Here is a 26,073-nt window from a genome sequence, read left to right on the forward strand (position 1 = left end):
CATTGTAAGGGCCCTTCAATAAACAATAACTATAGAAACTGTACAGAATGATTGTTCCCTATCTACAACTCCATATAACCCTTTGCAATTAATGTCCCAAAAAAAGCACAGCAAAATGTAATAGAGAAGTCTTTTTCTTCAAACTACACTGAGATCAAAAGCCCAAAAGAATAAATTGAAGGGATAGAAAATAAAAGCAATTTAGATATAACTGTGGTTAGCTGTGCATTTAGAACTCTTATTTCTGACAGGATACAACAAGGTAATATGTGTGAAAAGAGTTTCAAAAATATAAACGTGGTATTATTGTTTTCCTGTAGAGACAAAGGCAGTGGAAGTAGAGAAGTCATAAACAAAAGACCTTATCTCCAGCTAGCTCTTACCTGGAAAGTAGGTGCTTAATGATACAGGTAGGTCTAAATAGTAAAAAGATGTATTCCATAAGCCACTAACTAAAATCAGTCTGGCCTTGATCTGTTTAGCCCAGATAGATTGGTGATTCTAGGGAGGGGATCGAGGGGCCCCAAATCCAGAAAACTGGAAAAGATCAGCAGCTTAAAACCATTTGTTCATTTATTTATTATTTGCTTATTTATTATTTCACTATATTTTTATAAAGAACTACTAGAATTTCCTGGGCAAGGAACTCATAGTCTAGTAGGAGAGACAGACAAGATTAAGGAAAAAACAACACAAGTTAAGACTTTTCTTAGAGCAAAAGAGAAAGCTCATCATTTGAGATTGGAGAGAGTCCTGAGAGGATGATGTGGGCATGTGTGATCTGATGAACTGAAAAATGCTGGATGACTTCAAACTTTCTCATTCAGGTGGCATCATAGCATCATTGGAAGAGGAGAGGGAGAGCATATGGGGGTTGAAGGAGGGAATAACTCCAGTGGGAAATGTGTTGGAGAGGAGAGTTTAAATTGAACAGCATGTATCTACATGGAAGCTTGATTTGAAGTTGGCTCTTACTCAATGTTAAGCAAGCAGTTCTGTACTTGATACACTATTGGGGAAGAGGCTTCAGGGAGGGGGGAATGTCTCGATGTTAACTCTTGTCAGCTGCCTACAGGAACTGTTTGTCCTGTAATTTTGAGTGGGAAATGTCAAATTAGCATTTTATCAGTATATCAAACTTGGTATATATATATATATATATATATATATATATATATATATATATATATATATATATAACTGTACTCCTGATCTTCCTCCCCAAATTTCTTCCTCCACATTTCTTCCCCAGATCAGTTCACAGAAACTGTGTTGTTCCAGATGCTCAAGGCAAAAACTCTGAGGTCATTCTTTTATTTTTATTTTTTTTGACATAGTCTCACACTGTCGCCCAGGCTGGAGTGCAGGGGCAGAATCTCAGCTCACTGCAACCTCCACCTCCAGGGTTAAAGCCGTTCTCCTGTCTCAGCCTCCCAAGTAGCAGGGACTATAGGTGCTCACCAGCACACCCAGCTAATTTTTCTATTCTTAATAGAGACAGGGTTTCACCATATTGGTCAGGCTGTTCTCAAAATTCTGACCTCAGGTGATCCACCCACCTCTGCTGCCCAAAATGCTGGGATTACAGGCATGAGCCACCATGCCCAGCCCCTGGAGTCATTCTTGATTCTTCTCTTTCCTCCATTTTCAACATATACTCAGTCTCCAACACCTTTTTTTTGACCACCTTCCCAGCTGCTAGTCTGTTCTAAGCCTCCATCACCTCCTGCCTCAATGATTGAAATAACCTCCTAGCCAGTCTCCTTACTTCCGCTCCTGCTCACCTGCAGTCTATTCTCAACACAGTAGCCATAGTGATCCAATGAGAGCAGAAATCAGGGTAAGTCATGGCTTTGCTCCAAACCCATCATCTCACCCAGAGTTAAACTCAAAATCCATAAAGTGGATGATAAAGCTGTCCATGATTTAGATCCCTCGACCACTCCAACCTCATGTCCTCCCATGATCCCCCTATCCACTCTGGTCCCGACACAGCAGCTGTTCTTCTGACATATCAGGTAGATACCCTCCTCAAAAGGAAACTTGCTGTTTCCTCTGCCTGGCATAGTCAGTCTTTCCTCAGATAGCTACATGACTCACTTTTCATTTCTTTTTTTTTTCTTTTTTATTGAGACAGAGTCTGGCTCTGTCGCCCAGGCTGGAGTGCAATAATGTGATCTTGGTTCACTGCAACCTCCGCCTCCCAGGTTAAAGCCTCAGCCTCCCTAGTAGCTGGGATTACAGGTACCCTCCAACATGCTGAGCTAATTTTTGTATTTTTTGTAGAGATGGGGTTTTACCATGTTGGCCAGGCTGTTCTTGAACTCCTGACCTCAGGTGATCTGCCCACCTTGGCCTCCCAAAGTGCTGAGATTATAGGCGTGAGCCACAGTACCCAGCCAACTTTTCATTTCTTTCAAGTGTCTTCCTAAATGTCGTTAATTACTGAAGCTCTTCTTGATCACATTTATATAAATTAGCCATTCCCTAAGTCCCTGGTATCGCTTGTACCCCTTACTTTGCTTTCATTTTTCTCTGTATAGCCTTGGACGTCATATATATTTCATTTCGAAAATTGGATTCCCCTGTCTAAAATAAGGACAAGTTTGATTTTGATTTTTTTTACCACTGTATTTCCAGTGCCTGGAATAGTTTCTGGAACATATTAAGCTTTTAACAAGTGTTTGTAAATGGTCATCTGTTTTTCAGGCAGCAACAGGAGGCTAGTGGATGGAGAGGGGATGGCAACCAAGAGGGGAAAATGGAAAAACCAGAAGATTGACTTTAATGGCATTATGTCTTTTTTTTTTTTTTTTTTTTTTGAGACAGAGTCTTGCTCTGTTGCCCAGGCTGGAGTGCAGCAATCCCAACTCACTGCCACCTCCGCCTCCCAGGTTCAAGAGAGTCTCCTGCTCTAGCCTCCTAAGTAGCTGCCACCAGGCCCAGCTAATGTTTTGTATTTTTAGTAGAGACAGGGTTTCACCCTGTTAGCCAGGATGGATCTCCTGACCTTGTGATCCGCTCGTCTCAGTCTCCCCAAGTGCTGGGATTACAGGCATGAGCCACCACGCCTGGCCTGGGCATAACATCTTAAGGAGGAAAGACAGTAGAAATAGAACTGAGGAAGGTAGAGAACAGAGAAACAGATGTGAGCAAAACACACCTACCTTACAAGATTGACGGTGTTTGGCCCATTGCTGAGGCCTCATGAGAACAAATTAAGATCCCCAAGAAAGGCTCAGTCTGTTTATGAGTCAGGGTCAAGATTCGGGGCTTTATTTATTTCATCTCCTCCCACCACCCTCTGACTGAGATGAGAGTTTCCTACACAAGTGAGACATATGTGACAGATAACGTAGCTGGAGGGTTGGGTGCAGTGATTGGCAGTCTCCGCCTAGAGTCTCGGCTCCAAGATAAGCCCGAAGCTTCTCTCTGGATCACTAGCCAGTACTTTTCTAAATGTAAAGGAAGTCTCAGGTGTAGAACTGTTGCTGCAGTCTGGAGTCTTCACTGGTACAGCAGGATGATGGACTGTTTTTCAATACTCAATACTTGTTTTCTCCTGTGTAATGACTCTTTTTTTCTTTGTAGCTCCACATTCTTGGTTTGCTGCATTTGCTCTTCCCAAGGCCAAGCAGAAGCATCTGTAACATCTGAAGAAAGAACCCAGGCCCACAGCTCACCCACTGCAGAACCCTGGGACCTTTTCCTTCTTCTAGGTAGGGAAGTCTTCAGCTGTTTTTTTCTAATTCTCAATCCTGGACCAAGATTGTTTCGGGTAGAATTGAAGGGCCCTAAAGGATGAAAGATGGGAAGGATGAAGGAGAGGCAAAGGTGGTGGGGGAAGAAGAGGCAAAAGAAAAGGGGACTAGGCAGAGCAGGGCATTTATTTCAACATATTCCGTTCCTCCGTTTCTCTCCCAGCACCAAGTAATGCTAAGAAAAGCCACCCTCACAGATGGTGACGTTTGAGTCTCGTGGATGTCACAAACTCTTTGCTTTGTTCTCCACCTTCTGGTGAGAGTTGTAATAAACAGTGAAAAGATGGTTAGCAAAACCAAGGAAAATTTAAGGACCTTGGTAATCCAGAAACTGCATGATTTTAGATAATTGAGAATTGTCTCTAGATTCAAAAATATCATTTTTACTCCATATCCTGAAACAATGGAAATTACAAACAAGATATTTAAAATCGGATTGTTTTTAAACCATCACTTGTCACTGTTTTATGTGGCGTCACGAACCAACTGTATTTGTTATTAATTCTCATTAAGAGCTGCATTATTCTTTCAAATGCCAACAGCTTTACCGCTGAACATTTCCTTTTCTGCTTATGAATGATCGTTCTTGTTCTTACAATCTGGGCAGGTTTCCATGAAATCCTCTTGGTTTCATGGGCTCATGTGTGATGTAATACTAAATTACTATGTTCTATTATAATATTATATTGTATATTTATATTTGTATGTTTATTGTATTTTATAATGTATATTTATTGTAAATGTTGTTTACCTTTTAATGGATTTTTATATTGTATTTATTCTTTTGGAGAGGGATAGACAGAAAGAGATGTATTGTTTTATTTTTTTCGTTGTGCTGGAGCTGTGTTGTATAATATAGAGAGTATTGGCAGGATTTTGGCAAAAAAAAAAAAATAGGTGTGCCATGGAAAAGGAGAGATTAGTATTCTACCTATCCCACATCCCAATCCTCATGAGGAATAGCAACAAACATTTTTTAAAATCCTTTAATGTTATAAGGCTAAGCAAAGGGCAAGGAAAACCTCTTCTTTCCCCTCCCCCCAAAATCTTGTTCTTCTCTTACTAAAGCTTTCAGCCATCTCTCCAGGTGGTGGCAGGGCAATTCCAAAGCCTGGACTTCAGTTCTTAGCAGAGGATGTTAGCAGACCTACCCTCAGTTTCCTGGCCCGCTCCAGCAAAATTTCTGGTGCCTAACAGGCGGGGCTGCAGCCACACTCTAACAAGGTCTGAATCTTGGCCTTATGGGATGTGTATCCTCTTCCAATTTTTTTTTTTTTTTTTTTTTTTTGAGACTGAATCTTACTCTGTTGCCAGGCACCAGGCTGGAGTGCAGTGGTGCAATCTCGGCTCACTGCACTCCACCTCCTGGGTTCAAGCAATTCTCCTGCCTCAGCTTCCTGAGTAGCTGGGACTACAGGCACGCACCACCACACCCAGCTAATTTTTGTATTTTTGGTAGAGATGGGGTTTCACCATGTTGGCCAGGATGGTCTCGATCTCTTGACCTTGTGATCCAATCACCTCAGCCTCCCAAAGTGCTGGGATTATACGAGTGAGCCACTGCTCCCAGCCTTCTCTTCCAATTCTTAGTTTCCTCCTTAGATATTTTCTCCCTTAACCCTATGGATGGTAGCTGTTTCCTGTATTTGCCATTCCTGTATTTCGCAGAATCCTCTTTTATATCTTTTAGTTAACCATCTTTTATTACTTAATAATAACATATATGGACTTTTTCTTGTTCCAATTACTGTTGTGGTTTTTGTGTTAGGGAAAGTCTGCTCATAATTAGACTCTCCCTAACATTTCTCAATCTCATTACCCCGGAGGAATGCTTCAAATAATTTTAAAGTCTCAAGGAAGCCCTACATTAAAATTATTAAATCAATGGCTTACATTATCAGTAAATTGCAGATGATGGTCAATGTTGTTTAGTAGAGAATGCTAGTTTTCTATAGAGCTGCTCATTTTGGCTGACTTATTAGTGTACTTTTTGTGTGGTTCTCCCTCCTAAAAAGTATAACAGTAATGTAAGTCATCAGTGTAAATAGAGAAAAGTTCAGTCTTTCCTTTGTTTAAATGTGCTTGATTTTTTTACCTTATCCAAGTGGGCCTTAAAGTCTTATAATAAATTTCTACTATGTAAGATGTTAATAAGGTATATTATAACATATTTGATGGGCAAGAGTAGTTCTTCACCCTATTTAAAACTAATAATTACTTTATAGCCAAATTTTTTTGGAAAATTTTGGTAGTTAAGCTTAACTTACCTTTTTAAAAATTAATCTCTTTCTTTTCATAAATTTTTAAAATTTATAAGGCAGGCCAGGCACGGTGGCTCACACTTGTAATCCCAGCACTTTGGAAGGCCAAGGAGAGTGGATAACCTGAGGTCAGGAGTTCAAGACCAGCCAAACCAACATGGTGAAACCCCATCTCTACACAAAATACAAAAATTAGCAGGGCACAGTGGTGGGCACCTGTAATCCCAGCTACTTAGGACGCTGAGACAGGAGACTTCCTTGAACCTCGGAGGCAGAGGCTGCAGTGAGCCAAGATCATGCCACTGAACTCCAGCCTGGGTGACAGGGCAAGACTCTGTCTCAAATAAATAAATAAATAAAATAAAATTTAGAAGGCAGACGATAAATCTCTCTTAAATAACTGGCAAGTCAAAATGGGATTTTTTATTTAAGGGTAGGCTTGGTTGATTTAACTTAAATGAAGACTGCACATTTATTTTAATTAATTTTATTCACAACAAAAAATTTTATTAACATTTATTGAATAGATAAGCTATGAAAACCATACGAAACACCAATATTTTTGTTTCTTTTTTGAGACAAGTTCTCACTCTGTCACCCAGGCTGAAGTGCAGTGGCACCATCACAGCTCACTGCAGCCTTGACTTCCTGGGCTTAATTGAGCCTATCAAGTAGCTGGCACAAGTACCACCATACCCAACTAATTTTTGTATTTTTTATAGAGCCAAGGTTTCGCCATGTTGTCCAGGCTGGTCTCGAACTATTAGGCTCAAGTGATCCACCTGCCTCAGCCTCCCAAAGTGCTGGGATTGCAGGTGTGAGCCACTCTACCCAGAATATTATTTAACTTCAATATTACAGGTAGCCCAACTTCACCAGCTAGTAAGAAAGTACTAAAGTACTTCGTCTTGCTTTCTACCTACAGATCTCTTTACAATAAACTTTTAAAAATTTGTTAATATGGACTATATTGACTTAATGTTTCTTTTCTATTTTTTTTTTTTTTTTTTGACATGGAATCTCACTCTGTCACCCAGGCTGGAGTGCAGTGGCACAATATCAGTTCACTGTAACCTCCAGCTCCCAGTTTCAAGCGATTCTTGTGCCTCAGCCTCCCAAGTAGCTGGGATCGCAGGTGTGTACCACCATGCCCAGCTAATTTTTGTATTTTTAGTAGAGACAGGGTTTCACCATGTTGGCCAAACTGGTCTCAAACTCCCAACCTCAGATGATCCGCCTGCCTCGACCTCCCAAAGTGCTGGGATTACAGGAGTGAGCTGCCACACCTGGCCTTCACTTGATATTTATGTTGAAAATTTAATTTGATGAATTTCCTAATGCTAGGATTGGATTCACAGATTCTGAGTTTTTTTGCATCTATTGGGGCTACTTACTGCCTTTTCAAAGCAGTTGAGTGCTATTTTATGAAATAGTGTCAACTATCTATGTCTAATAAATATTGAACAGATTTGTATTGTTTCTTAAGATATTTTAAATTTTTATTTAAGTTGAAATATATTATTAACCTATAGTGACCATATTGTACAGTAGATTGTTTGAGCTTCTTCTTAATTGAAATTGTGTATCCTTTGACCAACATGTCCCCACCATCCTACCCAACTACCTCACCCCTGCTAACCACCATTCTATTCTCTACTTCTACGAGTTCAACTCTTTCAGGTTCCACATATGAGTGAGATTATGTGGTATTTATCTTTCTGTGCCTGGCTTATTTCACTTGATGTAATGTTTTCCAGGTCCACCTATGTTATTGCAAATGACAGATTTTCTTCTTTTTAATAGCTGGCCAGGTGCAGTGGCTCATGGCAGTAATCCCAGCACTTTGGGAGGCTGAGGCAGGCAAATCACTTGAGGTCAGGAGTTCAAGACCAGATTGACCAACACGGCGAAACTCCAACTCTACTAAAAATACAAAAATTAGCCAGGCATGGTGGTGTGTACCTGTGATCCCAGCTACTTGGGAGGCTGAGGCAGGAGAATCGCTTGAACCCAGGAGGTGGAGGTTGCAGTGAGCAGAGATCACATCACTGCACTCCAGTCTGGGCAACAGAGTGAGACTCTGTCTCAAAAAAAAAAGTAAGTAAATAAAAGCTGAATAGTATTCCATTGTGTATATATACCACATTTTCTATAACCATTCATCCACTGATGGACACTTAGGTTGTTTTGTATCTTGGCTATTGTGAATAATACTGCAATGAACATAGGAGTGCAGATATCTCTTCGACATGTAATTTTCTTTGGATATATCCTCAGTAGTAGGATTGCAGGATCAAATGGTAGTTTTATTTTTAATTCTTTTAGGAACCTTCATACTGTTTTTCCATAATAGTGTACTAATTTACATTCCTATCAACAGAAGACAACACTGAATTTTTAAAAGCAGATCATTTTAATAATGATATTTCAGGAGAAAAACACCCTATTCCTTTTAGCTGTATACATTTATATTATGACGATTTCAGAAACCTTAAATTGTGGAGAAAAATATGCTTAGAATAGGGAGCCTATGGCATTCATATTTTATCTCTTCTTGACCAAACTTTTTCTTTCTTTAAAAAAATGAGCATGTACATGGGCACAGACATGACAAAATAAAAAATTTTTATCCCAATGGCCTTTGACAATCCATAGTACTTCACCTTGAAAAGAGTACAGGTCAATAAATGAAATTTATTTTAGCCACAGAAAAGTAATGGCTTCAGCTGGGCACAGCCTGGCTCTCTTGGGGTACTGGTGGCCTCTTATCACCCTGAGTTAGGCCCCAGGCGTTTGCTGAGCACCTGTGTCTGGATATGCCAAGTTCCTAGGACCCCAAGGAACACAAGGAGAAGAAGCCCCTTCCCCAGGAAAATCCAATTCACTGAGTAATAGGTGCCTTCAGCTGCCTTGGAACCTGAAAGAGAGAAAGTAGAATGAGAGAGGACAGAGCACATGTGTGCAAGTGGAATGGGGTTGTTGGCAGGTGACAAGGGCTGCCAGGCCCTTGCCTCAAAACATTTCCTAGGGGTGCTAGAGAGACCAGAAGGGGCCTGTTACCTGTACAAAGCTGCGCAGCACGGATAGGAGTGCAGTTGCTGTTGCAACAGGATTCAGAGCTGTGCAAGTGTAGCTCCAATCCAGATCATTAAGGCTCCAGGAGACATTGAGGATGGACCTCACATGGGGCACAGCAGCCCCTGGTCCCACTGATGTCCACTCATACGTGATGGTCTCTCCTCCGTCCTCCACAGAACACCTGAAGATGACATTACAGATCCCATTCTCAGAGATGATAGACTCCACTCTAACATGAGGCCTTGGCAACTGCTCTGCTTGAAACAATAGTTTTAAATGATACAAATAGCAATTAAGGACCTTTCTAGGTCACCCTAGGAGGAGAAGATTCAGGTTATCAAGGAGTAAGAACCCAGCAAGAAATCTAGACCCCTTCAGTGGAAAGATCTCTGACTCTTTCATTTCCAACTCCTGAGCATGAAGAAGGGGCAAGTTGTATGTTTTTCAATCAGCCACAACCACAGCCCGGGGCTGCCAGACTGAAGAAGGACAAAAAAGAATAAGGAGAGAAAAGAAAAAAGAATCTAAAAACATTCCTTTAGGAAATTTTTGGATAGGAAAGGTTCTGGACTGACAAAAAGAGTGAAACTGGGAGACAACCTTTACCAAGGGTCATACAGCCCACCAGGCTTAGTGGGTGGCCCACTCACCCTTACCAGTAGGGACCTGGTCCTCTACACCCTTACTCACTGAATATCCTCAGAGTGTAACTGAACACATTTGCAGAGGTCTCTGAGGACATCTGGGCACTGTAAGAACCTGTGTCTTCCATCTCCAGGTTGCTGAGTTGTAGGGAGTAGGACTGGGTGAAGTTCAGTCGCTTTCCCCATTTCGGATTAGTCACGTGGATTTGTGGACTTTTGGCTTCAGAGGGTGCTATGAAGGCAACTTACGCTCCATTGTAATGCCAAGTAATGGACTTGATCTTCTCTCCTGCAGGAAACTCCAGGGGAAGAGTTACTGACCCCCAGAACCCCATTCACCATCAACGGGGTTGAGCTGGTTTGTGAAACTAGATTCCCTGTAAACACAGAAGGAAAAGGCTACAGAATGTCCCTGACAATTGTCCCTCCCCGCAAGTCTCCCAGTCAGTCATAGCTCCCCTATGTTACGGCTCACAAGAACATTGGACGTAAACAGGTACGAGCAGTGGTGCTGTGGCTGGAGCGCTAAGTGGGCAATGCTCAAGGTCTCCTTCCTGCTGGGATCTCCAGAAATCACTCCAGGGATCCTTTCAGCTAGGATCACTCATCCCTGTCCCTCGGATTATGCTCCCCTGAGAGCTATTGGGCCTGGAAGACCAGAATAGAGACCACTGAGGAAGTCAGAGGCCAGCCCTGCCCTGCCTGGTTCCTCCTTTTTCAACTTGAGATTTCAATTCTCACAACTTCCTATTTTCTGAAATGTTTCTGCATCACAGAACTGGAATTTCATGTCACTGCAGTTCTGGTGTCTCAATGGTATGAGATCTAAAGATCTCAGATGACAGATGGGACACCTGCTTTTAGTCCTGATCCTGCCTCTATTGAGATGTGCAGCTTTGGGGAAGCCTGTTGATTCCTCCAGTCCTTTTCTCTTTCTTTTTAAAACAAGGGAGATAAAATGCAGAGCTTTTCAGATTCCTTCCAACTCTGATATTCACAATGTGATTATTCTATGTACCTTAGATTTTTCTCTTTACGTCCTCCTCCTTGCCCTCATTCACTCCCTAGTCAGTCTTTCCCATGTCCGAGAGCCTCTCAATGTCTTCTGTCTGCTTGTCCCCCAATCTTGCTAACATGAGGTCCTCAGTTCTGGAAAGGCCTGACTGGGCTGTGCCCATGTAGACTTCTTACACCCTGGTAGGTCAAGCTACAGGAGAGGAACCCCTGACTCACTTACCTTCCTGGAACTGGAGGAGAAAGAAGAGAAGCTGAGCAAGAGGTTTCATGGTGGCAGGACTGACCTGGCTTGCCTTGAAGATCACAAGGAGTTAATAGGAAGGCAAAAGAGAGCAGCGAGTCCTGTTCTGCAGCGTCAACAGATGAAACTCTCTTAGTTCCGCATGTTGATCACATGATCACATTTGCTAACCACTTCCTTTGTTCATTTTCTCTCTTTCTTTCCTTTCCTTCCTTTCTCTCTCTCTTTCTTTTCTTTCTCTCTCTTTCTTTTCTTTTCTTTTCTTTCTTTCTTTCTTCCTTTCTTTCTTTCTTCCTTTCTCTTTCTTTCCCTCCCTCCCTCCCTCCCTCCCTCCCTCCCTCCCTCCCTTCCTTCCTTCCTTCCTTCCTTCCTTCCTTCCTTCCCTCCTTCCTGTCTTTCTGTATTAGTTCATTCTCACATGATTATAAAGAACTTCCCAAGACTGTGTAATTTATAAAGAAAAAAATTTAATTGACTCAGTTCCACATGGCTGGGGAGGCCTCAGGAAACTTAAAATCATGGTGGAAGGCAAACCGGAAGCAAGGACCTTCTTCACATGAAGTGCCAGCAGGGGAAATGCCAGATGCTTATAAACCATCAGGTCTCATGAGAACTCACTCACTTTCACAACAACAGCGTGGAATAACCACCCCCAAGACCCAGTCACCTCCCACCAGGTCTCTCCTTCAACCTGTGGGGACTGCAATTCAAGATGAGATAGATGAGATTTGGGTAGGGCACAAAGCCTAACCATATCTCTTTCTCTCATTCTTTCTTGCTTGGTTCCCTGCTTTTTTTCTTTTATTCTTTCTTTCTTTTTGTGTGTGTGTAGGGCAGAGAGTATATGGGAAATCTCTGTTTCTTTCACTCAATTTTCTTAAATGGACACAATATTTGTTCATATTTATGGGGTACAGTGTGACATTTTGAAACATATATACAATGCATTATTTTCCCTTAAATGGACACAATATTTGTTCATATTTATGGGGGACAGTGTGACATTTTGAAACATATATACAATGCATTATTTTCCCTTAAATGGACACAATATTTGTTCATATTTATGGGGTACAGTGTGACATTTTGATACATATATACAAAGCATTATTTTCCCTTAAATGGAAACAATATTTTTTCATATTTATGGGGTACAGTGTGACATTTTGAAACATATATACAATGCATTATTTTCCCTTAAATGGACACAATATTTGTTCATATTTATGGGGTACAGTGTGACATTTTGATACATATATACAATGCATTATTTTCCCTTAAATGGCCTGGACACTTGCCTCAGCTTCCGTCCTTAGAGTCCTCATTTGTTCTGAAATATTGAGACCACTATAGAAGAACCTAATACACTTATGAAATGAGTCTGATATAATTGGCTAGTTTTGGTTGGCCATGGTGGCTCACACCTGTAACCCCAGCACTTTGGGAGGCTTTGGGGAGTGGATCACTTGAGGTCATGAGTTCGAGACCAGCCTGGCTAACATGGTAAAACCCCATCTCTACTAAAAATACAAAAATCAGCCAGGTGTGGTGGCCCGTGCCTGTAATCCCTACTTGGGAGGCTGAGGCAGGAGAATCACTTGAACCTGGGAGGCGGAGGTTGCAGTAAGCTGAGACTGCGCCACTGCATTCTAGCCTGGGCAACAAAGCAAGACTCTCTCTCAGTAATAATAATAATAGGCTAGTTTTCTCTATTTAAATCCCTGTCTTACCTTTAATTATGAAATACACCATGAATGGTTTACAAAGTTAAATGAAAAGAATAAAACCACCATGTGCTGCTACCTCCAAATAAGTAATAGGAATTAAGTGGAAGGTGCTACATAATCTGTCCCAACAATGCACTTTTAAAGAAAATAGGTGTGGCTGGGCATGGTGGTTTATGCCTGTAATCCCAGCACTTTGGGAGACTGAGGCAGGTGGATTACCTGAGGTTGGGAATTTGAGACCAGCCTGACCAATATGGAGGAAACCCCTGCTCCCCGTCTCTACTAAAAATACAAAATTAGGCTGGGCACAGTGGCTCACGCCTGTAATCCCAGCACTTTGGGAGGCCAAGACTGGTGGATCACCTGAGTTCAAGACCAGCGTGGCCAACATGGTAAAACACTGTCTCTACTAAAAATACAAAAATTAGCCAGGCATGGTGGCAGGCACCTGTAACCCCAGCTACTCAGGAGGATGAGGCAGGAGAATCACTTGAACCTGGGAGGTGAAGGTTGTAGTGAGCCAAGATTGTGCCACTGCACTCCAGTCTGGGTGACAGAGTGAGACTCCGTCTCAAAAAAAAGAAAATTTTTTAAAGCTAGCCTTACTTTTAAATTTGATCTATGTTTAACAATTTACAATGTTAGCACTTGAATAATTTAAAGCTCATATTGTTTAAGACTTATTTCCTTACAAATAAAAGTCATGTAGAAAGCATAGATGTACAATTCTTGTAGTATGTCTTTGCTTTAAGGTTGCTTTTTCTCTTATCATCTCTAGCATTTTGTAGAGTTCTTTCTTCTAAATTAACAGTGTGTTTTATCCTGTTCATTGACCATTTTAATAGTACTTTATTTCTATTAGCCCATAGTGACTAATTTTTTAGGAGCACTTTACTTGAGCACAAATTATCGGACAAAGATCAAATTGTTCTAATGTGTTAAAATATTTATAACTATAAATAATAAATGTTAAAGTAAAATCACAAGAATAAAAATGTATCATAAAGGATGCTTTCATATTAAGAAACAATCTGCATAACTGTGACTTAAGCGAGAAATACGTTTAATTATCTTCTAAGTATTTTTTAAAGGTGACTGCTGACATTGATTCAGTTACTAAACTGATAACATCAAGATCCTAAGCTCTTTCCATTGGGCATTTTCGTCTTTTAGCTTGTTATTTCATGGTTGTAAAATGGTTGCCAGACATGTCTTTCCATGAGAACATTAGAAAGCAGGCAGCAAGGATGTTACCATTGATGGTCAGAACTACCCTCTCGAAACCCTTTCTTCTTCTTCCTTTATTTTATTTTATTTTTTGACAAAGTCTTCCTCTGTCTCAAGGCTAGAGTACAGTGGCGCGATCTCAGCTCACTGCAACCTCCGCCTCCCGGGTTCAGGTGATTCTCCTGCCTCAGCTTCCCGAGTAGCTGGGACTATAGGCACATGCCACCATGCACAGCTAATTTTTGTATTTTTAGTAGAGATGGGGTTTTACCTTTGTTAGGAAAAGCAGCAAAGGAGAAAGGACTTGCAGATGCCTACATAAATTGGTTATGAGTAACATATAAACAAGGAACAACCAACTGCATAGGGTCACAGGAGGCCTCTGAGGAGGAAGGCCTCTCCATGCCTCATGTTCCGGTGCAGGGTGACCTCGGCTCTGTTACTATAAACATTGTGCTCAAGGATGCGAAACCTTTTTGTAGCATTATGACGTAGCCAGACTTGTAGCCTCCTTGTAAGGCCCAAGTTCCATCAGCTGCACACAGATAATAAGCTAAAGATGACCACATGTTCTTGTTTTGTGAAACTCCCAAACCACCGCTATTATCAATCCTTAGGATGACACAACAGTCCCGGCTTACTGATTCACTCCACCATCACTCCTATCCTATAGATCAACGTGGTCATAATCAATAAATAGTGTGGATGATCAGAGCTCGGGGCCTTCACTGCCTCCAATAATAAATAAAGTAATGGCCCACTGGTCCCAATGTCTCTCTTAATCTGTCTTTTTCTCATACCTTTGTCACCACTGAACTCGAGGTACCCACAGGTGATATAGAGCTGGTTCCTTACACAAGTTGTTGGCCAGGATGGTCTCGATCTCTTGACCTCGTGATCCACCCACCTCAGCCTCCCAAAGTGCTGGGATTACAGGCATGAGCCACTGTGCCCAGCCAAAACTCTTTCTTCTTTTATGAGGGAATTAAATATTTCTACATATTTTGCCAAAACTGGATTAAATACCAATCCCTATAGCCATCACTGGTAAAAAGCAGCAAAGGGGCCTGATCATTAGAAGGAAAAATAACAAACAGAAAAGAATAATATCAACATCAACAAAAAGGGCATACACTCAGAGAGCCCCTCTGACAGTCACTGACTTCAAAGACCAAAAGTAGATAAATCCACAAAGATGGGGAGAAATCAATGCAAAAAGGTTGAAAATTCCAAAAACCAGAATGCCTCTTCTCCTTCAAAGGATTACAACTCTTCACCAGCAAGGGAACAAAACTGGACAGAGAATGAGTTTGATAAATGACAGAAGTAGGCTTCAGAAGGTGGGTAATAACAAACTCCTCTGACCTAAGGGGAGAATGTGCTAACCCAATCCCAGGAAGCTAAAACCTTGAAAAAAGGTTAGAAAAATGGCTAACTAGAATAACCAGTTTAGAGAAGAACATAAATGACCTGATGGAGCTGAAAAACACAGCACGAGAACTTTGTGAAGCATACACATGTATCAATAGCTGAATCGATCAAGCAAAATAAAGGATATGAGAGATTGAAGATTAACTCAATGAAATAAAGCAAGAAGACAAGATTAGAGAAAAAAGAGTGAAAAGAAACAAAGCCTTTAAGAAATATGTGACTATGTGAAAAGACCAAACCTACATTCAATTGGTGTACCTGAAAGTGACATGGGGAATGGAATCAAGTTGGAAAACACTCTTCAGGATATTATGAAGGAGAACTTCCCCAACCTAGCAAGACAGGCCAACATTCAAATTCAGGAAATGCAGAGAACACCACAAAGATACTCCTCGAGAAGAGCAACCTCAAGACGCAATCATCAGATTCACCAAGGTTGAAATGAAGGAAAACATGTTAAGGGCAGCCAGAGAGAAAGGTCAGGTTACCCACAAAGGGAAGCCCATCAGACTAAGAGCAGATCTCTTGGCAGAAACCCTACAAGTCAGAAGAGTGGGGGCCAATATTCAACGTTCTGAAAAAAAGAATTTTGAACCTAGAATTTCATATCCAGCCAAACTAAGCTTCATAAGTGAAGGAGAAATAAAACCCTTTACAGACAAGCAAATGCTGAGAGATTTTGTCACCACCAGGCCTGCCTTATAAGAGCTCCTGAAGGAAGCACTAAACATGGAAAGGAAAAACCAGTACCAGTCACTGCAAAAACATACCAAATTTTAAAGACCATTGTTGCTATGAAGCAACTCCATCAACTAATGGGCAAAATAACCAGCTAGCATCATAATGACAGGATCAAACACACACATAACAATATTAACCTTAAATGTAAATGGGCTAAATGCTCCAATTAAAAGACACAGACTGGCAAATTGGATAGAGTCAAGACCCATGAATGTACTATATTCAGGAGACCCATCTCATGTGCAAAGACACACATAGGATCAAAACAAAGGGATCAAGGAATATTTACCAAGCACTCTTTTATCAGAGACTAGGATTGCAAGCAGGAGTTGCAATCCTAGTCTCTGATAAAACAGACTTTAAACCAACAAAGATCAAAAGAGACAAAGAAGGACATTACATAATGGTAAAGGGATTAATACAAGAAGAGCTAACTATCCTAAATATAAATGCACCCAGTACAGACAAGAGCACCCAGATTCATAAAACAAGTTCCTAGAGACCTACAAAGAGACTTAGATTCCCACACAATAAGAGTGGAAGACTTTAAAACTCCACTGTCAATATTCGACAGATCAACAAGACAGAAAATTAACAAGGATATCCAGGACTTGAGCTCAGCTCTGGACCAAGCGGACCAAATAGACATCTACAGAACTCTCCACCCCAAATCAACAGAATATATGTTCTTCTTAGCACCACGTTGCACTTATTCTAAAATTGATCACATAATTGGAAGTAAACCACTCCTCAGCAAATGCAAAAGAACAGAAATTATAACAAATGGTCTCTCAAACTACAGTGCAATCAAATTAGAACTCAGGAATAAGAAACTCATTTAAAACTGCACAACTACATGGAAACCGAACAACCTGCTCCTGAATGACTACTGGGTAAACAACGAAATTAAGGCAGAAATAAAGATGTTCTTTGGAACCAATGAGAACAAAGGCACAATGTACCAGAATGTGGTGGGGGGGGGGGGCAGGGGACAGATAGTATTAGGTGAAATACCTAATGTAGATGACAGGTTGATGGGTGCAGCAAACCACCATGGCATATGTATACCTATGTCACAAACCTTCATGTTCTGCACATGTACCTCAGAACTTAAAGTATAATAATAAAATAAAATAAGAAAATAGACAAATTCGGCCGGGCGAGGTGACTCACGCCTGTAATTCCAGTACTTCGTGAGGCCAAGGTGGGTGGATCACAAGGTCAAGAGATTGAGACCATCTGGCCAACATGGTAAAACCCCGTCTCTACTAAAAAATAAAAAAACGTGGGTAAAGGTCAGTCAGACTTTCAGTTTCATTTGCCCTGATGCTTTCTGGCTTTCCTTCTTTTGGTATTATGAGGGCAAGAGATACAAAATCAAGAAACTAGGTAATGATATTAATCTGCTTTCTTCCAAGAGCCTTCAGGGAGAGAGCCAACAACTCCTCCAGACAACTATTCATGATAAGGGGATAAAAGAGGTTTAGTGTGTGAAATTATGTTTCCTGTAAGCCCGGAAGGAAAACATCTGCCAAAGCACCTCTTGTGGACACCCCTGCCCACTCTGGCAGTAGACCAGAGAACCCCAATGCTGCTGTTACCAGATATGTTGGGCATAAACAATGACCACAGTCATACTGTGGTTGGAACTAGAAGTGATCAATTGATTACAATCTCCTTCCTCTCGAGATTTCTCAGGAGCTGGGCTCCCACCACAAGCCCAGAAAACAGAGTTTAGAAGGTGGCAGAGAAGACAAGACTCTGCCACAGAGCCTTGGCAGTGCAGCAGACGTGTGATTTCCTGGGGCTGACCACGAACTACCTTTTCGTTTTCTCTTCTGATTGTCACTGACATTTGTTTCAGCATTTTGTTTTAATTTTATTAACATTTCTTCCTTTGTGTCCCTAATTTGGTGGTCTGAATAATGGCCCGGTATGCCCTGGATTTTGTGAATATGTTAAGTTTCTGGACAACAGGAACATGACAGATGGAATTAAGGTTACTAATCAGCTGACTTTAAAATAAGGAGATTATTCTGGACTGTCTCGGGTAGGCTCAATGCAGAATCATGATATTTCTCTCTCTCTCTCTCTCTCTCTCTCTCTCTCTCTCTCTCTCTCTCTCTTCCTTTCCTTCTTTCTTGACATGGTTTTACACTGTCACCCAGACTGGAGTGTAGTGGCATGAGCATGGCTCACTGCGGCCTTGACACTCCTGGGCTCAAGCAATCCTCCCATCTCAGCCAAGTACCTGGGACTACAGGCATGCATCACCATGTCTAACAAATTTTTTTATTTTTTTTGTAGAGATGGGGGTCTCACATTGTTGCCCAGGCTGGTCTCAAACTCCTGGGCTCAAGTGATCCTTCCACTTCAGCTTCTCAAAGAGCTGGGATTACAGATGTGAGCCACCATGCCCAGCCTCCATGGGGTTTCTTAAAGCAGCGTAAAAAGGGAGAATAGTGGTTGGAGATACGCAATGGAATCAAGAGACAGAGGAGAGACTGGAAGCCCATAAGAGATGTCACTGACCATTGTTGGTTCTGAAGATGGAGGATGAAGGCCGCGCACCAAGGCACGTGAAAAGCCTCTAAAAACTGGTAATGCCTCTCAACTGACAGACAAGACACAATTGAGTCATTAGCACTTCAATGACCTTAAAAGAAATTCCACCAATAACCTGAATGAAAGATATGGATTGTCTCCTAGGACCTCTAAAGAAAACACAGGCCTGCTAACATCTCGATTTTGGCCTTGTGTGATTCTAAGCAGAAACCCAGCCGAGCTTGCCAGACTCTCTAACCTAAGGGTAATGTGAGATAATGAATTTGTGTTGTTTTAAGCTGCTAAGTTTGTGGTAACTTGTTACTACAGCAATAGGAACTAATACACCTGACAAATCAGGTTCCCTTAAGAAGTAAACCCAGGTTCCTCCTGTGGAGAATGAGGTAGATTTCATTAATTTTCTTCTTCCCCCTCACCTGTGTCTGTACATTGACTAGTGTGATCCACTTCACTATGAAACAGCCCAGCAACCAAGCCTTATAGGTCAAGCATTCAGGGTTAAATTCAGTTTCTTCTTCCAAGAACACTTATCTTGTTCACCTAAACTAAATTTCATGGGAAGAAGGGTACAAAATGTATATATTCCTAATGAACAAACTTCCTAATCACATCTTCTAAAATTCACACAGTACTCGCCAAGTTGACTTCTTATATTTGATTGGAGTATCTCAGCTCCTTTTGAGATTTTTATTTTGTACTCTTCGGGGATTTGAAAATTATTATTACTTTGTTTACTTCTGAGTATTTTATTTTTAAAATACAATGATGCATGTAAAACCTTTTTTTCTAGTATATTAAGTAGTTCAAGCTGTTAGATAGATATCCACCTCTGTATTCATCTTTTAAATAGCTCAGTTCACCTGCATGTCACAAGTATGCTCTTATTAATTTAACACAAAGCTATTATTTTGTTTAATGAATCCAGTTTTAGCGTGGGGTTTAAAATCGTATTTGAGAAATGATGAGGGGAAAAATGAGAGATAATACATCTGTGGTAGAGTGACTTTCAGAAAGCTGCTAGTCCAAGGCTGGGCGCAGTGACTCATGCCTGTAATCCCAGCACTTTGGGAGGTCGAGACGGGCAGATCACTTGAGGTCAGGAGTTTAAGACTATCCTGGCCAGAATGGTGAAACCTCATCTGTACTAAAAATACAAAAATTAGCCAGGTGAGATGGTGCACATCTATAATCCCAGCTACTTGGGAGGCTGAGGCAGGAGAATTGCTTGAGCCCAGGAGGTGGGGGTTGCAATGAGCCAAGTTGGTGCCACTGTACTCTAGCCTGGGTGACACAGCAAGACCCTGTCTCAAAAAAAGAAGGCTACTAGTTCAATGAAAGAGGAAATCAACAAGTAGTACAAGTTCAACATTATTGTGGAGACCTTCAGTGGTTTCCAATATAAACTGGGCAGTGTGGGTGTCAACATCCACACTGGAAACATCCAATGTTATTATTGGAGATTATTTTCAATAACTGTATTAGTTATTGAAAATAATAGCTTGTACCTTTGTCAAAAAAATAGCTTGGTGTTAAATAAATAAGAGCATACTTGTGACATGCAGGTAAACTGAGCTATTTAAGAGGTGAATATGATAGTAGATATTGAATCTTTGATGTTATAAAACTCATTGTATACTTATCTACACAATGTTTGGTGTTATACACACAATGTTAGTAGTGTTTATATTCAAAATATCAGTGAAGATAACCATTTGAACTAATAAAAAATTCAATGGTATATGCCAGTGTACTCAGAATCTTTTCACTGAAAAAAAAAAAAAAAAGGAGCCTCAATTCAAATAGTTTGAACTGTGAGGAAATTTATTCTTCCATCCAACTGGAAATCAAGAAGAGGAATGGTCTTCTAGGTTAGTTGCTGAAGCCGCCCAGTGCCATTATCAAGGATCTAGATTCTTTCTCTCTACCTTTCCCTTCTCAGCAGACAGGCTGGCCCTTGGGGTGACACTCTCGTGGCCCCAGAATGATTGCCAAAGTTCCAAGCCTCCCATGCAGACATATCACCATCCAGACAAAAGAGGGGCCATCTTGTGTGGAACCTCTCATATATGAACAGGAACAGAAAACCAAGCACTAACCAAGTGCCAGCTACATTATGTCTATATTCTCACACAATCCTCTCTACAACCCTATGTGGTCATTGTCATTATCATCTCCATTTTCTGGAAAGCAAAGTCACAAAAAGCAAGGCGATTTGCACTCATTACTGAGTGGTGAAATAGGAATTCAAATCCAGGCCATCTGGTGGTGATTTCGTCTGGATCTGTGTCCCCACCACTGTGTCCCCACCAAATCTTGGATTGAATTGTTGGAGGCGGGGCCTGGTGGGGAGGTGACTGGATCATGAGGGCAGAGTTCTCATGAATGGGTTAGCACCATCCCCTCCGTGCTGTTCTCATGATAGTGAGTTATTGTGAAATCTGGCTGTTTACAAGTGTGTGGCACCTTGCCCAGAATCTCAGTCCTGCTCCCTCTTTGCCTTTCACCAGGAATAAACCTTCTGAGGCCTCCCTAAAAGCAGATGCTTCCATAATTTCGGCATAGCCTGTGGACTATGAGCCAACTAAACCTCTTTTCTTTATAAATTACCCAGTCTCAGGTGTTTCTTTGTAGCAGTGCAGGAGCAGACTAATATAAGTGGCAAAGCTTCATGCTGAACCCCCACACCACACTCTCTCACATAGGCAGTTCTGCCCTTAGAGTCATGGAGAGTCCAAGAATATTGGGATCCCACCTTAAAGTTGTTCAATGAATGATGCTGGTGCGATGAGTCAGCTCTTTAAGGAGATAGACAAAGTGCTGTCTCCTAAGATAAAACAGTAGGAATGAAGTGGGAGGTCCTACACTATCTCCCCCCCATCAAGTATTTTTTAACAAGCACAACACAAGCATTTGCCATGCTGCTGCGGTCAGTGATGATCTTGGGCTTTCTGGTGTTCACACCACAGCGTTCAGTTTCTATGTAACTTTTCACTCCTAGAACACTGTGATTCCTATTTGGCCTCATGCTTCCGTGGTCTTGAGAACAGAATTTTAGCTGTAAGGGTGGATACTTGACGTCTTTAGTAGAAAATAACAAAAACAAATGCCAACAAATGACAAAAGGGAAATGCATTAAAATGACAAAAAAAAACCTCAAGGGCAAGCTTGTAGTCAGACCTCAGAAATCACTGAATCCTGGAATGAAAACCCATGGGAAATCCAAGTGGGACTGCCTTTTGACTCTGCTTTTTTTCATGTATCCACTTTTGCAGACCAGTTCTCTTCTCCTGACAGGTTGCTGGGATATGGCTACCAGTATGCAGTGTAAATATGTACCTGTTACATAGCCGTTCCTAGAGAATTAATTTCCACTCCCATTCCCTACTACCCACCCCCCTTCCTTTCTTCCTTCCTTCCTTCCATTCATCCTTCCTTCCTTCCTTTCTTCCATCCATCTTTCCTTTCTTCCTCCCTCCCTCCCCTCCTTCCTTCCATCCATCCTTCCTTCCTTCCATCCATTCTTCCTTCCTTCCTTTTCTTCCTTTCTCTCTCTTTTTATCTGTCTCTCTCTTTCTCTCCCGTTTCATTCATTTCCCCATTTTCTCTAAATTCCTGGGTAAGGGTCTCTGATTAACCCATCTTGGTTCAGAGGCCCACCTTTGAGCCAATCAACCATGGCCAGAAAAACAGGGTCATGTTCTACAAACATGGTGCTAGATTATTGTTTCCATGGATAAGAGAAGGGGACCGATGCAAGAAATTGAAGATATTCCTGTGCACTGGGCAGCTATTCTCAAAGGTGACATGGGATCAGAATAATATGGGAATGGAAAGATATTTTTACTATTAAAACTTTGCAACACATGCAAAAAGAGGCATTAATATAGTGAACCACACACACAATCACCCAGTATCAGACATAGCACTTCGGTATGTATCTCTAAAAGTTATGGATACTCATTCAATAAGCATAATGCCATTGCTACACTTTTTAAAAAGTCAACAATAATTGTTTGGCACTATCTAATATCGAATCAATACTTAAATTTCCCCACTGGGACTGAATTTTTTATATTTGGTTTTTTCAAGCCAAGAGCCAAACAAGAACCTAATCTTGCACTGGTTTCATGCTGCATAAAAATCTTCTCACCTAGAGCAGTTCTCACCCCATTGACTGACTCAATTTTTAGGACTTAGGAAGAAACCAGACTATTTGTTCCACTGAATGTCACACACACTGGATTTGTTTGTCTGCCCCCTCATGATGTCTTCTAACTTTTTGCTCTGTTCCCATAAACTAGATATTAGTTAAGGGCTTGATTCATTTCAGCTCAACTTTTTCAGAACTTTTCCTTCATAGTGGTGCAGTATGTTTCCTGTTGCATCAAATTAGTCGGAGTTCAATGTCTGGTTGTCACACTCTTAGAGATGCTAAGTCTAATTAGTGGGTTCTGGTGGTGACAGCTTGGTCCCTCCCTGTCTTCTAGGTGTCTTTTTTTCTTTTATTTCTTTGTTTTTTATTTATCTTTTAATTTTCTCTTTATTTTCTAGGTGTCATTATCAAATGCTTGCCTATCGTTTGCACTGACTGTTTTTCCCTGTCATTTATTTCATTACACACTACAAATGGTGATTTTATATTATATAATCATTTTAAATTTATTTTCTGGAATTCCTCTGCAGAAAAAAACCTCATTTAATTAACTAATGTTGCATGATGACCACAAAGTACAGTTCACAGGGGTGATGTTGAATACATTCTTCATTATTTTTAATTGCCTATTTTCAGATGAAGGTTTAGTGTGTTCATTATCTACTATGGTGACACATGGGTTGTTTTCACCTGGGTAGAGGACTTTGTCTTTTTGAGTATAACAGTACAGTGAGAAATGTTTAGATTTTGTACATGTAGTCTGGCATCTCCAAGACTGCTCTTTGATTCAATTAATTAGCTAGAAGAACCCACACTTAGCAAAGCTGTCATACTCATGGTTATGATTTATTACAACAGAAAGATAAAAATTAAAAGCAATGGTAAAAGACATTAGGGCAGAGTCTGTTCTCTTCTCCCAGTAGAGTCAATCAGACAAAGCTTATTTCTCCCAGCAGCAATGTGTGACAACATGCCTGGAGTATTGCCAACCAGGGAAGATCACCTGTGCCTTGGTATGCAGCAATTTTACTGGGGAATCATCACAGAGATATAGCTGACTACTCACTTGGCTCCAGAGATAGAGCTGATATCACATAGCCCAAACCTCCTATCACACTGTTAGCATACACTATCAGGCATGCTGCAAGGCTCCCAGGTAAACAAAGACACTCTCATTAGGCAGAACATTCCAAGAGCTTAAAGGTTAGCTCCAAGGAGCTAGGACAAAGTGCTAAATCTATATTTGGGCAAGGTTAATCCTTTACAGGATAATATATATTCAATGTATTTTGATCAACCACAATCATTATTCCTTTGATACTGAAATTTTTCCATATTAGCTCTTGCGACCTTTGACATGGCTCAGTCTTCACTGACACACTTATATGTCCCTGGTATGAATTTGACCGTTTCTCTAAAAAGGTCTTGTTTTTATTTTTTTTAAATAGGAGAAATGGCATTTAGAGACTATAGCCTTATGCTTCGGTGTGCTCATTGCTACCAAGTTTTCATTGTTTTAGCTACAGCCCATAGAGCTGCTTTGACACTACAATATCAGAGTTGAGTGGTTGCAACAGAGATTGCTGCCTGCAAGGCTTAAGAAAAATTTGCTGACCCCTGTTTTAGGCCTTTTGTTGAAAAGTGAGTTGTAAGTCCATGCTGATATTTTCAATTCAAATTTAACATCAAATAATTTAATTCAACTTCTTTGCTTTTATATGTGTATCTCTTCTCTTATAATGGAAAAAAATCTTGATTCTGTAATTTTCCCAGGACTCTTCTGTTTTAACACTGAAAGTCCTACATACTGGGAAACTCCTCAGGCATAAGCAAATTGGAACAGTTGTTCACCTTGGTTCTTAAAATGTTAATATCGGTATGAATTTTATTTATCTTACAATATATTTAAATTACACCAAATTATTACTAAATGTATTTACTAGTCTATTTAATGTACAAGATATTTAATTAAAACTGTTCACTCAAAGTCTATATTCTAAAGTCAGTTGAAATCATTTTCTGTATGATTATGTCACAAAGGTAACGTTCAGTTAGATATAGAGTTTTTTCCCCCTTTTAGGAGTACCCTTTTACTTACCTATTTTCAATATGTAAAGCAATTACATGATTCTACATTCAAACTGTACAGCAGGCTGGGTGTGTTGGCTCAGATCTGTAATTCCAGCATTTTCTGAGGCTGAGGCAGGAGGATCACTTGAGGTCAGGAGTTTGAGACCAACCTTGGCCACATGGTGAAACCCCATCTCTACTAAAAACATAAAAATTAGTTGGGCATTGTGGCACATGCCTGTCGTCCCAGCTACCTGGGAGGCTGAGGTGGGAGAATCGCTTGAACTGAGGAGGCTGAGGTTGCAGTGAGCTGAGATCACACCACTGCACTCCAGACTGAGTAACAGAGCGAGACTTTGTCTCAACAAACAAAAAAACAAAAACCTATAGAGCAAGTTTTACTTAGAGAAGTCTCACCTCTATATATGGTTTCTCCATTTGCTTAGAGGCAGAAGTTTTTTGTTTTTTTTAATCAGTTTCAGTTTTGTTCTTCCAGTGGGTTTTGTTTTTCGTTTGTTTTCTATATATGAACAATATATAAATGTATATATTTACTTATATCCCTCATACTCTATATACTACTGTGCACCTTGCTGCTTTCACCTAAAAATACATCATGAAGATTATTACATATCAGCATATAGAGATCTTCCTCATCTCATCATTCTATAGTGATATTCCATTATTTACATGAATCCCAGCTTATTCACTTATCCCTCTACTCACAAGTCTTTCAGTTGTTTGTCATCTTTTTCGATTAAAAATACTACCTTATTCACAAGTTATTTTCTAATCCTGCCTGTAGTTTTGTGATAGATTTCTAGACTGAGATTGTTCTATTAGATCGTGAAGGCATACACAAATGTGCAAGGCATTGTCAAACTCTCTTTTACTATAGTTGTAACTATTTTGTATCCTAACCAAGATACAAGATGTTCTATTTTCTTTCACCATCACCAATCCAGTAAGTTTTCACATTTTTGATTTTTTTCACCAATATGATAGGTGAGAGATGTTCTCTCAGCATGGATTTAATTTATATTTCTTTTACTCTGAGGATTGAATTTTGAAACAGGAAAAAGGTCCAGCAAGCCCCTGTGATAACCAAGAGCCTGAGCATACTTTCAGTTATTTTCTCTTTTATGTCAAAAACATCT

At 40.5% G+C, this 26,073-nt stretch overlaps 1 long non-coding RNA gene and 1 pseudogene across 2 annotated transcripts; one reads left to right on the plus strand and one right to left on the minus strand.

Moving 5' to 3' along the window:
* Nucleotides 1-3,382: 3,382 nt before the first annotated feature.
* On the plus strand, nt 3,383-8,141 carry LOC144580087 (uncharacterized). The gene is made up of 3 exons (XR_013528966.1): nt 3,383-3,513; nt 3,592-3,719; nt 7,826-8,141. It is a non-coding gene; the product is annotated as an uncharacterized LOC144580087 (long non-coding RNA).
* Nucleotides 8,142-8,422: 281 nt separating this feature from the next.
* Nucleotides 8,423-10,002, minus strand: LOC144580085 (SLAM family member 9-like; annotated as a pseudogene). The gene is made up of 3 exons (XR_013528964.1): nt 9,791-10,002; nt 9,083-9,354; nt 8,423-8,939 (listed from the first exon to the last, which is right to left on the minus strand). The product of XR_013528964.1 is annotated as an SLAM family member 9-like (transcript).
* Nucleotides 10,003-26,073: the final 16,071 nt, after the last annotated feature.

Source organism: Callithrix jacchus, chromosome 18 (assembly GCF_049354715.1).
Source record: "Callithrix jacchus isolate 240 chromosome 18, calJac240_pri, whole genome shotgun sequence".
Classification (NCBI taxonomy): Eukaryota; Metazoa; Chordata; class Mammalia; order Primates; family Cebidae; genus Callithrix; species Callithrix jacchus.